This window comes from Sturnira hondurensis, unplaced genomic scaffold (assembly GCF_014824575.4).
Source record: "Sturnira hondurensis isolate 20B ecotype Veracruz unplaced genomic scaffold, ASM1482457v3 Scaffold0009719, whole genome shotgun sequence".
NCBI classification, from domain to species: Eukaryota; Metazoa; Chordata; class Mammalia; order Chiroptera; family Phyllostomidae; genus Sturnira; species Sturnira hondurensis.
Window position 1 is genome coordinate 505827 of NW_028082350.1, and position 12566 is coordinate 518392.

The 12566-nt window shown below is 39.6% G+C and overlaps 1 protein-coding gene across 2 annotated transcripts in view; it reads left to right on the top strand.

Annotated features, from left to right (window-relative positions):
* The window catches only part of SIDT1 (SID1 transmembrane family member 1), a 97997-nt gene that overhangs the window by 15917 nt on the left and 69514 nt on the right, over positions 1–12566 (top strand). The gene's annotated exons all lie outside the window — the stretch shown is intronic.

Sequence of the window (12566 nt, forward strand, 5' to 3'; positions counted from 1 at the left end):
TGGAGAGGCCTGCAGACTGAGGGCCGTCAGCGGGCCAAGGTCCTGATGCAAAAATCTGAGCAACTCCGGAGAGACAGAAGGTGGTTAGCTCTCGGAGACAGAGGCAAACGGTGGCCCACAGTTTAAGAGGTCATGGATAGGAACTAGGTTGGTTGAGAGCCTTTTGTTGTGCTTTTTGGCCTCCCACTATTTGGCCTAGACGGATGCCACCTGCCCTGCCTCATCGCCATTGTGAGGGGCTGGCTGGACTCTGTGGGGTAATGTCTGTGGAGGCCAGTTGGAAGGCAGAAAAATGACCCTGCTCAGTTGGCCTGCCGACTCTGAGCATCTCTCCTTCCCCACCGCCCCCTTCACAAGGTGGGGCCAGGAGATTACAAGGAAGCAGGAAGAGGGGGCGGTGATATGAAGATAAAATTAGATGGGAGGACGAAGACTAGATTGCTGAAAGGGGTGAAAAGGGTGTGGGCAACTCCGAGGCCCCCTACCCTAAAGGGGTTTCTATTCTAATCTCCTGTCTATCCTCCCTTCTCACATCGAACCTCTCCCCTCTGCGGTTCTCAGTAGCACTACCCTAGATAGCTGATGCGGCAGGGAGCTCACAGGCGAGAATAACATCAGGTCTGCAGAAGGAAGTTAGGAGAGATATCAAACTGAATGACCTTTACCAGATATAGCAGAATTAATAAACAGAAGGAATAAGACTTTAAAATAAGTAAAGTGAGTATCCTCAAAGACATATGGATAGAAAGACATTGTTAAAAGTAAGCAGGTTACAGTTACAAAAATGAACTACGTGAAATCCCCGATTTTAAAAATAATGCTGTTTAGTAAACCTCAGCAGTGTGTTGGGCATTAGCATGAACAACAGATTAGAGAACTGGAGGGTCAGGTTGAGGTTCTGCCTGAAAATATATAGAATAGAAACAAAAAAATATAAGAAATTGGCAACTCTTTTCCCTTCCCCCCTATTATCCAACATGAAAACACAAAAAAGAGAAACTGGTGGGGAGCTGAAGGAGAAGTGTTGACATCTACATAACAGGGGGCCCAAAAGAGAAAAATAAATAGAGAGAAAGAGAAATTTTTGTAGATATAATGCTGAAGAATTCAGAACAGCCACCTTCCTGACATCCTGCAGGTATTTTTTTTGGCAGGGGGGACTTGTTGAAAGCTACAAACTTAGCTGGACTACCTCCACTCATATAGAAACAGCAAATAGTTGTAGTGTGTGTACTAAGTGTTAAATACATGCTGGATTCCAAATATGTTACATATAAAATCCTTGACAAGAGACGAAACAAGTACATGGAACAATTAGCAAATATTACAGATCATAAAAAATGATGTCATTGAGTGCTAAACTGGATAGTACGGTCCATAGGTTTTGTGAGTATAAAGTGGTAAGATCAGGGTGACTTAATGGCTTCAGGACATACCTGACTTGACATCATTCTTGTGAAAACTACCAGAGACAGCCTGATTCTGTAGGATAGTTTTGGGGCTGCATGTAAAAGGGTTCCATATATAGTGAAAGTTTGACTTCTCAACATCTGAACCCCATTTCTCCATGTTTCAGGGAATTCCCCATTTCAGGAGTCTTCAGTAGAGGTAGAGCCACTTCCTCAAGCAAAGCAGTACCTTCTTTCACATCCTCTACCCACCCTGAACCCCAAGGTCAGGCATGGTTGTGTGGCCTCAGTGCTGCTTTCTCACATCTTCTTTCTGAAGACATTGACTTGGGATCCAATGATGCAGGGAAATAGCTGTTCAGTAGCAACATAGGCAACATTGGGTTTCCAGAGATGGCCATGGCAATGGGGTAGGGGCACTTAAAACCTCCCAGAGGCCCTGACTGGTATAGCTCAGTGAATTGAGCATGGGCCTGTGAAACAGGATCGAGGTTCGATTCCTGGTCAGGGCACATGCCTGGGTTGCAGGCCAGTTCCTAGCAGGGAATGCACGAGAGGCAACCATACATTGATATTTCTCTCCCTCTCTCCTTCCCTTCCCCTCTAAAGATAAATAAGTAAAATCTTTTTAAAAACCTCCCAGAGGATTTCTATTGCCTTTAGAGTAAACCCCAACCTCCCTAGCATGATTTATAAGACTCTTCAAGACAATAACAGCCCTTCGTGTACTTCATACTTCAGACAGACTGATTTTCTCTTAGTCCTTCAAATATTCCTCAGGCATTCTCTCTCTCTTCTCACCCTTCTTCTTTTTTCCTCCCTCCTTCCTTATGTCTACTATACTCTTCCCTTTGTTTGGACACTTCTCTTGCTCTGTCCCACATTTTTCTGGTTAATTCCTACTTATCCTTTAGGAAAATATTTCTCCTGAAAGTCTATGCCCTGCATGCACTTCCACAGGAACTTGAATGTTAAGTCAATGACTTGTTTACTTGGCATCCATGTGCAAACCCGTGACCTCAATGAGGGTGGTGACTATGTCTACACGGGTTAGTGACACATCTCCTGTGCCCAGAACTATGCCTGGCACAGGAGGGGCAGTCAAATATTTACTGAATGAACAAAGTTCATCCTAAAGTATATTAGCTAGAATCTAGATTGGATATCATTATGAATTCCTGGCCTGCCAGTTATTATACCTCTCTTCAATATGTCTCATGTTTTTATTGGAGTTGAAATTTTCAATGTAAAATTTAGATCATAAACCAAAAGAGGAACTTATATATGAATATACTTGTGTCTCAGTTATTTTTGGAATAGTGAAATTGGTAAGATGAGATCTGCAAAGTATGCTTCTTAGAAAAGTGCTCTGAATACAAAATGCCGAGAACCTAAAAGTGTAGTGAATAAATAACTCCCAAGGGGTAAACTGCTCTTTTCAATGTAATGGATGGGCTGTTCCAGGAAAGCTGGAAGCCAAGTTGTGAAAGGAAATTAATATCGTACGTGAGATGAACAGTAAAAGCTTTTTTTTTTTGCCAGAGTGATTGGGCTTATAAGTGTGTCTCCAAACATGGACAAGAGACAGTCAGTAACTGATTGATTGGTGAATGGGTGAGAGAGGACAGCTCCAAGGCCCAGGTGGGACAGCTTTGCCTTCTTTTCTGCCTGGTGCTCTGCAGTCACAAAATACTGTCACCTGCAGACTAGGAAGATGATGGATAAACTGGGTGTTACTATTCCTATTCTGCAGCTGAGTAAACTGAGGCCCAGAAAGATTAAGTGATGTTTCCAAGGTCGCCCAGATAACAGAAGTGAATGCCAGAAATAAAATCCAAGTCTACATATCTTTCTTCATTATGGCATTAGGTTACAAAGATGATTTTCCAAGGCTGACTCAGGTAGAAGGAATTTTAAACAGTCACATCAATAACTAAAACAATTATTTTAATGATTACATATTTTTTAAAATGTGACCTGTGCAGTTCAGTTCCCTCCGGTAGATATGAAAAGCTTTGGATGGAATGCTTCATTTAATAGACTTTCTAGCTCTAGTAGGAGAGGGATTGGAAAATAGCAAGACCAGTTTGCTCAAGGACAGCTGTTTTCATACAACAGTCACCAAACGGACTCTCCCAGCAGGCCTGCCTTCACTTAGCACAAACGGTCTTGCTATTAGGCACAAGGTGGAACTAAGCCAATGGTCAGGGAAAGGTACAGAGTCTTGGAGAGTGACTTTATCATTTAAAAATCCTACAAATATAATGTTATGGGTTGATTTATGTCCCCTCAAAGTATATGTTGAAGTCCTAACCTCTAGGACTTGTGACTGTGACCTTATGCAAACACAAGGACTTTGTAGATCTAATCAGATGAGGTCATTAAAGTGGACCATAATCCAAAGTTGGTGATATCCCCATAAGAAGTGGGAAATTTCAACACAGACATGCATAGAGAGGGAAAACAGCATGTTGTTTATACAAGGTCTGTCTGGGAAAAGTCCAGCCATGGTTAATACAACAAGAATGGTTTCCCCAACATCGATGTAACCTGGCAGCCAAGGAGAGTGGACTGGAATGTGCATGAGTGAACAATGACAACTTCACTGTACTAGTCAGTGGGGGTGGAAGACACCATTGAGTGAGCATGTGTGCTGTAAGGCCATGCATTCAAAATGACTGAGTGAGTAGAGCAACAAATCTGCATCAAATTTTGCATTAAGCTCGAACTTTCCTCTGCAGAAACTATTCAGATGATTCAGAAGGTGGCAGCTATGGGCAACTGGTGATTGGCAGCTTTATCATGACAGTGCTCCTGCTCGTGGATCACATCTCATACAGGGTTTTTGGTGAAACATCTAATCACCCAGGTGACTCAGACCCCCTATAGCACAGATTTGGTGCCCTGTGACTTCTGGCTTTTCCCAAAACTAAAATTGATTCTGAAAGGGAAGAGATTTCAGACTGCCAAAAGATTCAGGAAAATATGACAGACAGCCAATGGTAACTGGGAGAACTATGTGAGGTCCCAAAGTGCCTACGCCATTGTCCTATGTACATTGTTTCTTGTATCTTCTTTCTTCTTCAACAAATATCTCCGTTTTCCATATTACATGGCTAGATACCTTCTGGAATATATATATATATATATATGTGTATATATATATATATATATATATATATATATATGTGTGTGTGTGTGTGTGTATATATATATATATTCCAGAGAGAGAGATCTATGTATAGATGTATAGATATATAGATATATATAGATATGTAGATATATAGATATATATAGAGAGAATCGGGGGGAGAGGGAAGCAGAGAGAGAGAAAGAGACTGAGACTGTGATGGAGAAAGTTGGCATAAACAAATAAAGCACTAGGGTAAGATAGACTACGAACAAAATGAGCCAGGAGAACATAAGGCTGTGTTTGGGGACTGAGTGTTTGTCACATCCCCAAATAACAAAAAGCCCTTATAAAATGAGTATTGCCACTTAGAATTGAGCAAACACAGAGGTCATATCATGGCTTCTTTTTATTACATTATAAAATATTTTAGACATGTAAACAAGTATAGAAAATAATATAACAAACACCTGTGTACCTACAACTCAGTTTAAGAAACAAAGGACAATTAAGATCACTGTTTACACCCACCCATTCTCTTCCTTCATCCCCCAAAATAACCATTTGGGAGAAATAAATTCTTCATAGGTCTTTTGATTTCTGCACATCTTGTAGGAAGTCACTGACTGAAATTTTTTTTCTACACTATCATTCCGAGGATATCAGTATAGCAAACAGCCTCAGAAGATAGAGACAGTGTCTCTCACTGGAGCAAAGATCAGGCAGGCTTGCTGCCCATCATAAAAGATACAGGTTCCCTAAGCTCATGGTACCTCTTCTGTAGTGCAACCTAGTGCATGTATGTAGGCATCCATCTGGTCCCATTCACATCACCTTCATGGTAGTTGGAGGCAACGTGAAACAATACAAAACAAATATGACAATGCTCATGATACTTACTATGACAATAATAATGAAGTCCTTTGTCTCCAACCCAGGAGTCTGTTTCTTCTATCAATATTGATGAAACTGTGGCAAGTGGGGTAACTTCTCAGATCCTTCACAGCTTTTGAAACTGTTATTTTAAATTTGGTGTTCATCATTTCCATGTTATATTTTATTAGAGATGTATATATAAAAATATAGCATTGTTTTGCTAGTTTACAAAGGTTTTTTTTATATTTTATTTATTTATCTTTAGAGGGGAAGGGAAGGAGAGAGGGAGAGAAACATCAATGTATGGTTGCCTTTCGTGCGTCCCCTGCTGGGAGTTGGCCTGCAGGGAACTGGCCTGCAACCCAGGCATGTGCCCTGACTGGGAATCGAACCGCGATCATCTGGTTCGCAGGTCTGTGCTCAATCCACTGAGCTACACCAGCCAGGGCCTTGTTTACAAAGTTTATATAAGTGGAATCATGCAGTGGGTAGCCTTCAGCAACCTGCTCATTCTCTCAATTTATCTTTTTGAGTTATCCATACTGACCCACATTCTATTTTATTCATTTTTAACTATTCTATACATTTTATTGTATGGATAAAATTTATTTATTCATTCACCTATTATTTAGCTTGCTTTTATTGCTATTTAGGACATTTCCAAATTTTGTTATTGCTACAAGTGCTTGCAATGAACATTCTAGTTTGGAATTTCTTGTAAATATGTAAGCAAGTATTTATTATGTATAAATTTAGGAGTGGACATGCTGGAATATAATGTGAACTCATCTTCAGCTTTAGTAGAGACTGCCAATTTGCTCTCTGAAGTGGTTGTGTCAAATAACATTTACATAAATGATACGCAAGAGTTCTGATTCTCTACATTCTTGCAAATGTGGCGTCGCCATATGGTTCAGGCTTTACCTTTCTAATGAGTGTAAAGTGCTGAACATCTTTTCACATGTTCTTTAGTCATTTTTCTCCTTTTCAGCTACTGTTTATATCCTTTACATATTTTTCTATTTTTTAATTTTTCCTATGAGATTAAAAGTTCTTTGTATATATTCAAGATACTGATATTTTATTTTTTATATATGTATAAATAACACCTCCAAGTCTTTGGCTTGTCTCTTCCCTTCATGTACAGAGTTTATCCACATAGTTTCACGGTAGGTGAAGTTTAAAGTTTAAATTCCATTTCACAGTGGAATGATAGGAGAAGCCTATATCCATAGTGATGTTCAGTGGCACTGGGGGTTCAAAACAGTGACAGTAGCATGATCTAGCCAAGCACTGTGTGGCGGCTGTGACTCAAGCAGCTTGGGTTGTAGTCATGATTCTTCTTCAAAGAAGTCATATCACTTCTCCTGTAAATGGAACCTTCGGACTGGATGATTCCCCTGAGCACTTTCCCAGATTTAAGGTTCTCTAACACTGTGTCAAGGTTACATGCACCAGGCAGGCGGTGGCAGGACCTATGTGGATGTGCCCTACTTCACTATAACTTGGGAAGTGACTGGCCAGCCTCTGTGTTGTTTTGCCTGACTCCCTCACGTGGTACTACTTTGTCCGCCATGTGCTCACACTGTCTGCTTGTGCTGCTACAGTACTGTCATCACATTATCCTGTTGGTGATGACACCATTTGTCTCTCTGACTAGATCATGAGCTTCTCAAGGACAGGGTTGCCTTTAGTATATCCACTGCACCCCACCCCCATAGCTCTTGACTCAGTGAAATGTTTGATGAATGATAGGGAGAGCATGGGAGGAGAGGAAGAAAGTATGGAAAGAGGGAAGGAAGAAAAGAAGGAAGAACCAGAGAATCTAAACACCTCCCCCGAGATATACACAAGTGAACACAACAAAGTTACTAAAACAATTATACATTAGGAAAAGGAACCGCTTACAAAAAGTACTTTAGCTCTATTATAAGTGGAGTCAGTTGTTCCCGATCACACAATGATCTTAATAACAGTGATGTGCTTAAAGCAGTGGTGTGCTTGATAATGGAAACCAATAATCTCTGACTCTTAATCTAATTGTTCCAGCTAATAGAGCCTACAACTTCATTACTCTAACAAAACCAAACTAGATTTTGAATTAAATTCATTTTGATTCTCTTTATGCCACAGAGCCTTATTACTTACAATTCTGAAATTTTCCCTGCTGACATATTTTCAAAGATTATAAGGAGCCTAAGCTTTAAGATGTCGCATGATCTCTGATCTATATGATATCAGAGATGGGAGTACTTAAATAATTCTTCCCCCTTGGCTGTAATATAATTTTATGCTTATAATAAATGTAGGAAGAAAACAAAATCTATATAATAAAAGTGATCTGTTGTCTTGACAATAGGAAGAAGCAACAGGAGGAAAAATCTTGGCTCTTAAGAATGGTGTATTGCAAGGTGTTAGGGTCCATTATGCATGGTCAACACCCTGTTCTTCATTTAGTTTTGTCTTTACACAGCTTACCTCGCTGTGCAAATGTAATCCAATTTTCACAGATGCACATTAGGTTTGGGAAAGGCAAAGCAAATTGTGAATAGGGCTCTTTATCCTTTCCTGGGGGTAAGAACATTATCTGTTCTTTTGGAAAACTGCCCAGTGTCTTCTAGTTCCTACTTTAACGTATATTTTTTGCAATTTATTATAATAGTATATCTGAGTTTGTTTTTATTATAATTAGTAAGATCATTATTAAATAACAAGAAAGTAAATGAGTTACAGGAGCCAGAACAGGAATAAAATTCGGGTGTGGAGATGAGTAGCAGATTGGGGTAACCGTGGCAGTGGTACGTCTGCTCTGCTCTGCTCTCAGCAGGCCTCCTTCCTGCCAGCCCAGATAAAGTCCTACCGGACACCAGCTTCCGGATGCTGATGTGTTGCCGACAAAGGGGCACACCCTCTAGATGATTTCTTTGAAACAGTACTTCACAAAGTGTGGGCTTCAATGCATGTGCATCAGAAACCCCTGGCATGCTTATTGAAAATGTGTATTTTAAAGTTATGTTCCTGATCTGCTCAATAGAAACTTAAGAAGCACTGCCTTAGAGTAAAGCATGAAGTAAAATGGAGGAAAATTCCTTTCAGCACAAAGTGTCTAAGAAGGAAGAAGGAGGCTGGATTCTAGGTAAAGAAAAGGGAAGCAAACAAGCTAAAGATGAAGCTAGACCTGTACACAACTTTCCTTAGGTTTTACTATAGTTCTGACTACTGTAAACTTAAGCCAGACTAATGTGTGCTCTACAAAGATGCACTATACTATAATACTGGTGACCATTTGTGTTACAAACCTTAGAAGTGAGTGTGCTTCTAAGCTAATTCATTCTGTCAGCACTAGGGATGCCAAAGATGAAGTCTGCAGCTTCCTAGAGAGCCAGGCAAGCAAGTAACAGTTAAAATACAGATGGTCCACAATGAGACACCACTTGCCCTGCCACCCAGCTAAGATGGTTATAATAAAGAAGACAGGCAATAACAAGTGTTGTCAAGGACTTGGAGAACTTGGAACCCTTATACATCGCTGGTTATGTAAATTGCTGGAATTTAAAATGATGTACCTCTTTGGAAAGCATTTTAGCAGTTCCTAAAAAGTTGAACATACGCTTACTATGTCACCTAGCAATTCTACTCCTAGGTATATATTCAAAAGAATTGAAAATATATATTCACACAAAACTTGTACATAAATGATGATAGCTCCTACCCTTTGTGACAGAATGGATGGAACTGGAGAGCATTATGTAAGTGAAATAAGCCAGGCAGTTAAAGACAGATACTACATGATCTCACCTATAAGTGGAACCTAATTGACAAAATAAACAAGCAGGCAAAATATAACCAGAGATATTGAAATTAAGAACAAACTGACAGCAACCAGAGGGGAGGTGGGAGGGAATAATGGGGGGAAGAAACTGGGGAAGGATTGTCAAGGAACATGTATAAAGGACACATGGACAAAACCAAAGTGGGTAGGATCGAGGGTGGGAGGTGGTGATGGCTGGGGTTGGGAGAGTGATGAGGGGAAAATGGAGACAACTGCGTTTGAACAATTTTTTAAAAAAGGTAATTGGTAATTCTGAGAAGACAATCAAGAGCCAGTAGTTTATTTTTGAGGCTAGATGATAATGAATGCTCTAAAATACGGCACAAAATCCTCAAATTTGCATAACTATACAATATTAGACCATGAGGGGAGACTTCCTTCTGACCTCACTGGTGATCAGTTTGTCCCCCAATATATGCAATTTAATGGTCTGTATCATTTTTATCATGTCACTGCAGGTGTTATTTTTACTCATATAAATACCTAATCTTGTTAGATACTTATCCCTGCTAATTATTTCTACTGTGTCTAAAGCAAGCCACTTGCAGCCTGGCTTAAGAATAAGAGTACCTTCTTCCTGGAGCCAAGCAGAAAAAAAAAGAAAAAAAACTCTCAAAGTTTACGGTAAAATACACTTTAGTTTATTTTATTGAAACTTGATATAGCATTTTGGTAAAGGTAATGTAGCTTTATTTTAAAAAAGATTTAAAAAATGTTGATAGCAACATTGTTTGTAATGGCCATAAAGTAGAAACAACCAAAATGTCCATCAACTGAAGAGTACATCAACAAAGGTGGTATCTTCATACAATGGAATATTATTTAGCAATAAAAATAAGTGAAATATTGATACATGCTACAACATGGAAGAACCCTGAAAACCTTATGCTAAGCAAAATTAGCCAGATACCAAAGAACGTATGTATTATTTCATTTATAATAAATGTCAAAATAGACAAGTCCATGGAAACAGCAATTAGAATAGTGGCTACCAGGTACTGAGAGAAGGAGATAAGGAGTGACTGGTAATGGATACAGGGCTTCTTTTGGGGGGGGTGGAAATATTCTGGAATTAGAAAGTGGTCATGATTGCACAGCTGTGTGAATATCCTGAAAACTACTGAATTGTACACTTTAAGAGTCAGTTGCGTGGTGCATGAATTATATTTCAGCTTTAAAAAGTCATAGAAGAAATGTCCGAGAAAAAAGTAGTAAATTTGACTACATGGAAAAAAATACTTTGTGATTGTTTACAGGGAAACTCACTTCTATTCCCTTCTCCTCGCAGTCACAACACTTCTGGCACCAGAGTTGGGTTTGCCACACATCAGGCAATTCTGTGACACCAGCTGAGGGTCCCCTCAATTCACTTCAGTTCTGACACTACCTACCTGATGTTAGCCTCATATCTCAGAGGTTGAGGGTGCAGTCCTACAAGACTGCCCACCTCCCACCTCAGAGTGCCAATTGCAAGTCCAGGTTGTCACTGCTGCTTCTGATCAGCTAGCTGTAAATCAGAGGCTTCCATGATCTGCTTTCTTAAGTTTGATTATCTGCTAGAGCAGCTCACAGAACTCAAGAAAACAGTTTATTGACTAGATTACTGGTTCGTTATAAAAGGATGTAACTCAGGAAGCGCCATAGGAAAGAGATGCATAGGGTGAGCTCCAGAAAGCTCTCCAATACAGGAGTTTCTGCCCCTGTGGAGTTTAGGTAGCCTGGCTCTGTGTATGTGCATTGGATATGCTCACCAACCCAAGAGTTTTCTGACCCCTGTATTTCGGGAAATTTTATGAAAGGTTCATCACGTGCGCATAATCAATCATTAACTCACTCTCTAGCTCCTTCGCCTTCCTGGAGGATGGGGGAGTGGAGATGAAAATTTCAACCTTCTGTTTATGGCTCACTTGGTCTCTCTGGTAGCTCTCATCCTGAAGCTATCCAGGAACCCAAGAGTCTCCTCACTAGAGCAAAAAAGACTCCTATCACCCAGGAAATTCCAAGGGATATAGAAGGTCTGTCAAGAACCAGGGTCAGAGTTCAAGTATGAGAGCAAAATATGCTCCTAGTGCTTGTATCACTTAGAAATTTTTAAGAGTTTTAGGAGCCCTGTGTTAGGAACTGGGAGCCGGGGCTATATATAAAATATACATTTTCTATTATTTCATAGTGGTATTAACATACCATATAAAGGTAATCAGAGTCCAAATGGTAGGATGGGGCAATATTAGGGAAGATTTCCCACAGAGAACTTCAGAGATAAGGATATCCAGAGGCCAGTCATTGGGGACATAGCCCTTTTGAGGAACAGCAGGTAATTGTGCATGTGGGGCATTGGCAGGCAAAGAAATTACAGAAGAAGGCAGTGATCAAGCCTTCGGGGATTCAAATTAGTGGAGCAAAGATGGACTTGTTAATAAGTGGTATTGGTTGAACTAAAAAGAACATATTAAAAAAGATAAAATTGACATCATTTCTCATACTGTATACTATTATTTATAAAAATAAAACCATAAAATACTAGAAGAAAATCTAGGTCTCATGAACCTGGAATAGTAAAAATCTTCTCATCTGTGATACATAATCCAAGGAAAAGATTAAGAAATTCAGTTCTTGGAATTTACTCAAGCCTCTAGCTCTAACTACTAGTTTATGGGAAATCTAGGAGACAAAGGAATCTGTTCAAAGGCAGACACCACACGAGACAATTGACGAAATCTAGAATGTGGTTACTTAAGGTTTGTTCTGCTTCTTTGTGAGCTGCTTTCTGTTACAAGTAAATGCCCACTCACCCACCCCCAAAAAGGAGGGAGGGGCACCTTCCAATTAAAAGAGACTCAAAAGAGATATCCACCAAATGCAATGTTGACTCTTAAAAAAAAGAAAAGCAATTTTTGAAACAAATAAAGAAATTCAAATCCTGTGTGCATATTAAATAATTCTTAAAAATTATTAATTTTATTAAGTACAATAATGGAAATACATTTATGTTAACAGAGACTTTATCTCTTAGAGATAAATGTTCAACTATTTATAGATGAAATGGTAAAATCTTTGGTATTTACTTTAAAATAATCCAGTAAGGGTCTTTGTGGGAAATAGGAAGTATAAATGAAATTAAACAGTATACTCCTAATAATTATTAAAACTAGATTAGCCCTGGCCAGTGTGGCTCAGTTGGTTGGACAATTGTCCCATAACTAAAAGATTTCGAGTTCGATTCCCCGTCAGGGCACATACCTATACCGAAGGTTCGATCCCCGGCCTGGGGAAGGCAACCAATTGATGCCTCTCCCCCACATTGATGTTTCTCTCACTC